Here is a 5,556-nt window from a genome sequence, read left to right on the forward strand (position 1 = left end):
TTATAGATTTTGCTCGTTAGCGATCGGATTCGGGATCATAGAAGTTGAAGTCAACCACACTATCAAAGCCCTTTTTGGTACTCCTTTAGTTGAGTTTTGGATATGGCATGTATAGGACCACCCTCGGTTGTTTTAAGTACTTTGTGATGTATATGTGTGCGGCCATGCGAAAATGGTTCGTAAAAGTGGAGTATGGAATTTGACCATATGTGGTTTGTAATTATATTTGGTTTCATGATGTGATTATGGTTTGGAATGAGAGTGTTGGTCACATGATCAGCCATTGGAATGGCTAAATATGATCATATGTGGACCTAAGTATGACTAGACTATAGTTGGTCCATGGGAACTACAATATAGGTAAAGCCTACCTTAAAACAGAGGCTGCCAGCTGCAGTGACGTGGATGTGAAAAATCACCAAAATTTGTAGGAATGGTGTTAAATAGTGAATAAATTATGTGATCGAACCTTGACGAGTCTATTTTCATATGAAAGTAACGAAATGATCATATGAACAGTATACTGAGAGATATTAAAGTTCTCGTGAGACAGGGCCAGAACGGTTTCTGGGTCCCCTGTCGCAACTTTGAAAATTTACCATAAATTATCCAGAATGAATTAGAAGTCATGCCTTATATGTACAGATTCCTTTTTCAGTCTAGTTTCATTAGAAATAAACGACATCAGTATTGAAACCCTGTACAGAGAGATATTCAAGTTGTAACGCACGAAGGTCAGTGTAGTCGACCCCTGTAACATGGGTGACTTTAACTAATAAACTGTACCAATTGGCCCGACCAAAAATTCTAGAAAAAAAATTCCAGGAATGGATATATGAGTCTAAATTCAGGGAAAATTTACGGAATCAGTTTCCGAGTTCTGTAACTCGAGATATGCTTTTTAAGGCAACAGTGACGCAGTTTTCCAGCTTGCCTGGGAATGTCAAGTTGGTCGGTGCTATAAGTGGTTTTGGCTTGTTAACCCCTTGTGTCCGACACCGGCAACGGTCTCGGGTTCGGGGTGTTACATTTTGTGTGCAGTCTTAGTTCCACTATAGTGTCTCCGGTTGGCCCTGAGTGGCAGTGTTCCAGTATTTTTGATATTTCTGATCCTGTAACGTATCTTCTGATGACTTGATCTGCACTTCTGCGAAACAGAAATGGATCGTCCCAAAAGTAGTTTTTCACATCATTAAAGAATCGCTTCTTTTGCTGGTGTGTTAACCCTTTTGGGATAATGTTAGCAGCTAAAAAATCCGCGATGTTTGCAAACCAAGGTATCTCGGAGTTAGATATAGTGAACAATTGTTCTTCAGGGAACGAATCATTTATTTCCATGTTATCTCGTTCTCTAGTATTGGATTTCTCGAGCCTGGACAGATGATCAGCCATGAGATTTTCAGCTCCTTTCTTGTCCTGAATTTCCAAGTCGAATTCCTGCAATAGGAGAATCCATCGAATGAATCGAGGTTTTGCATCGGTTTTAGTTAAAAGGTAGCGAAGAGTGGAATGGTCAGTGTAAACAACAACTTTAGACAATATGAGATATGATCAAAATTTATCAAATGCAAAAACCACAGCTAGCAACTCTTTTTCCGTAGTAGTATAGTTTTCTTGTGCAGCCGTTAAGGTTTTGCTGGCGTAATAGATAGGTTGAAAATTCTTGTCTCTTCGCTGTCCCAATACTGCACCTATTGCAAAATCACTCGCATCACACATTAATTCAAATGGCAAGTTCCAATCAGGTGCAATTATGATTGGAACATTAATTAATTTATCCTTTAAAGTATTAAATGCTTCTAAACATTCCTGAACGAAGTTAAAAGACATATCTTTTTCTAGCAATTTAGTCAAAGGCTTAACTATTTTAGAAAAATCCTTAATAAATCTTCTATTTTAGATTTATCCACCTCAATCCCTTTACTAGAAATTTTATGCCCTAGTACAATACCTTCTTGAACCATGAAGTAACATTTCTCCCAGTTAAGCACAAGGTTTGTTTCCTCACATCTTATTAAAACTCGTTTTATATTTTTAAGGCAGAGATGGAAAGAGTTACCGAATACCGAAAAATCATCCATGAAGACTTCCATGATATCTTCCACGAGGTCGTTGAATATGGCTATCATACAGCGCTGAAAAGTGGCAGGGACATTACATAATCCAAAAGGCATTCTACGATAAGTGAACGTACCATATGGGCATGTGAATGTCATCTTTTCTTGATCTTCAGGAGCTATTGGGATTTGGAAGTAACCAGAGAGTCCGTCTAGGAAGTAGTAATACATACGTCCGGATAATCTTTCTAACATTTGGTCAATGAATGGCAAGGGGAAGTGATCTTTTCTTGTGGCGTCATTCAGTTTCCTGTAGTCTATGTAAACACTCCACCCTATAACTGTTCTTGTTGGGATTAATTCATTCTTCTCGTTGGTCACAACTGTCATGCCTCCTTTCTTAGGGACAACCTGCACTGGACTTACCCAAGAACTATCAAAAATAGGATAAATAATTCCAGCATCTAGAAGTTTAATTACCTCGGCTTTTACAACTTCCTTCATGTTAGGGTTCAGACGTCTTTGAGTTTGCACACACGGTTTGTATTCATCTGCCATCAAAATTTTGTGGGTGCAAAAAGAAGGACTGATTCCTTTAATGTCAGAAATTTTCCATGCTATGGCCTTCTTATGTTCTTTTAATACTTGGATTAATTCCTCTTTCTCCTTGGGTTGCAAATTAGAAGCAATAATAACTGGCAATGTAGAATTATTTCCAAGGAATGCGTATTCTAAATGGTTTGGTAATTATTTAAGTTCCAGTTTAGGAGGCTCCTTAATAGAGGGTTTTTGCTTAAGTTCATCGTTTATCTTAATACCCTCATATTCTACTTGTCTTGATGGATGGTCATTAGGTTCCTCACCTATCTCCTCGTCTTGAGCTAGATACGATTCTGTCATCTTCTCTTGTACAATTTCCTAAAAAGAGTCTTAAGTAATATGATCAATAGAGTCAATGAAATAGCATGAATCATCTTGTTCCCTAAAGAATCTCATAGCATCGTAAATTTCAAAGATCATCTCCTCGTCACCTACTCTAAGTACCAATTTATCGTCACCCACGTCAATCACAGCTCTAGCAGTGGCTAGGAATGGGCGCCCTAAAATTGAGGGTACTTCCACATCTTCATCCATGTCAAGCACAACAAAATCAACAGGAAATATAAATTTCTCTACTTTTACGAGTACGTCTTCTATAATACCCCTAGGATATTTAACAGATCTATCAGCTAATTGAATACTCATCTAGTAGGTTTAGGTTCCCCAAGACCAAGTTGTTTGAACATTTTATATGGCATCAAATTAATACTAGTGCCTAAATCAGCTAGTGCTTTTTCAATATTCAGATTACCAATTAAGTAAGGGATGGTAAAACTTCCTGGATCTTTTAGTTTGGTTGGCAGCTTATTTTAAAGTATGGCGGAGCACTCCTCGTTGTGTTCTACTGTAGATAAGTCCTCGAACTTCCTTTTATTTGTTAGAAGCTCCTTCAAAAATTTTTCGTATGTAGGCATCTGCGAGATGGCTTCAACAAAAGGTAAGTTGATATGTAATTTCTTAAAAAGTTCAAGAAACTTACCGAATTGTGCATCAATGCGATCCTTTTTTAATTTTGCTGGATATGGAACCGGTGATGTATATTCCTCCGGCACTGGTTTGTCACTATTTTCGTGTTTTTCTTCCCTCCTTTCGCTTTGCACGGCTTCTTGTGCTAACTTCTTTTTAGATACCGCTAACACTTTCCCACTCCTTAGTATAACTGCTTTGACATGCTCTCTTGATTTGGTATTACTAAGTAAATTTCCTGGTGGTCTTTCCGAGATTAGTTTGGAAAGCTGGCTTATCTGAGTTTCGAGTCCTTAGATCGATGCTTGTTGATTTTTAAGTGTTGTCTTGGTATTTTGGAAAAGGGTTTCTGACACTGATATGAATTTTGAGAGCATCTCCTCAAGGTTCAGTTTCTTCTCTTGTTGATAGTGTGGCTATTGAAAACCCAGAGGATGTTGTGGTCTTTGATTTCCTAGACTGCCCCATGAAAAATTTGGATCGTTCCTCCAACCTGTATTATAAGTATTACTATATGGGTTATTTTGAGATCTAAAGTTATTGTTACCCATATAGTTGACTTGTTCCTCTTCGGTTGTGGGATTGAAGGATTGATATTCTGTATGCACACCTCCTCCACTTGAGTAACACCTCATTACTGGATGTACTTGCATAGAACCAAGTAAACCATCAATCTTTTTATTGAGAAGTTCTACCTGATTTGACAGCATAGTAACTGACTCGACGTTATAAACGCCAGTTGTTTTTGTTGGCTTAGTCCTCATGACTTGCCACTAATAGTTATTCAGTGGCATTTCTTCAATGAATTCATAAGCCTCTTTAGGTGTTTTGTTGTTGATGGTTCCGCCAGCAGCTGCGTCAACCATTTGCCGAGTCGAGAGATTCAAACCATTGTAGAATGTTTGTACTTACAGCCAAAGTGGTAACCCATGGTGAGGGCATGTTTGTACTTGCAAGCAAAGTGGTAACCCATGGTGAGGGCACCTTCTCAGTAAGTCCTTGTATCTCTCCCATGCATCGTAAAGTGTTTCTAAATCCATCTGCACAAAAGAAGAGATATCATTACGTAATTTAGCCATTTTAGCCGACAGAAAGTATTTTAGTAAAAAAAATTCGATCATTTGTTCCCAAGTAGTAATTGAACCTCGTGGTAACGAGTTCAACCATTGTTTAGCTTTGTTTCTCAGTGAAAATGGAAATAACTGAAGACGAATAACATCATCAAAAATGCCATTGATTTTAAATGTATCGCAAAATTCCAAAGAGTTTGCTAAGTGAGCGTTGGGATCTTCATCCTACAAACCATCAAACTGAACAAACTGCTGTATCATTTAAATTGTGTTAGGTTTCAGTTCAAAAGTATTTGCAGCTACAGCCGGTCTAACTATTCTAGATTCAGTTCCTGTTAGAGAAGGTTTAGCATAGTCATACATAGTACGTGGAGCAGGATTTTGATTAACCGCAATTGCAGGAGGTAGCTGATTGCCTTGGTTTTCAGCCATCTCTTCGGTTGGGGGTTAAGTATTGTCTTCTTGCTCGTTCTCTGTGTATCTTAAGCTACGCCATATATCTCTTTGGTTTCTACAAACTGTACGACCGATTTTTTCGTCAAAAAGTAATGGTCCCGACAGGTTTCTTCTAGTCATAAACTATAAAAACCTGTCAATAGAAAGAAAAAGTAAATTAATAAATAATAATAATAATAATTAAATTAAATTGCAAGAAAAATAAATGCCTAAAGTAATAAAAATTGAGCGTTTTTAATATCTTAGTTCCCCAGCAACAGTGCCAAAAACTTGATCACGTGATTCGTAACAAGTAATAAATATTTATAATGAAGATCAAACCTACACTAATTATTATTGCGATGTAGGCAAGTGTACCTATCGAACAGTAGTATAGTTTTAGCAAGACCGAATTGTCGAACCCAAAG

General features: G+C 37.6%; 1 non-coding gene across 1 annotated transcript; it reads left to right on the top strand.

The window, feature by feature from the left end:
• Positions 1–4,589: 4,589 nt before the first annotated feature.
• Positions 4,590–4,696, top strand: LOC128289801 (small nucleolar RNA R71). Its single transcript, XR_008279445.1, has one exon. It is a non-coding gene; the product is annotated as a small nucleolar RNA R71 (small nucleolar RNA).
• The last annotated feature ends 860 nt before the right edge of the window (positions 4,697–5,556 follow it).

The sequence above is a fragment of the Gossypium arboreum genome, chromosome 2 (genome assembly GCF_025698485.1).
Source record: "Gossypium arboreum isolate Shixiya-1 chromosome 2, ASM2569848v2, whole genome shotgun sequence".
NCBI lineage: Eukaryota > Viridiplantae > Streptophyta > Magnoliopsida > Malvales > Malvaceae > Gossypium > Gossypium arboreum.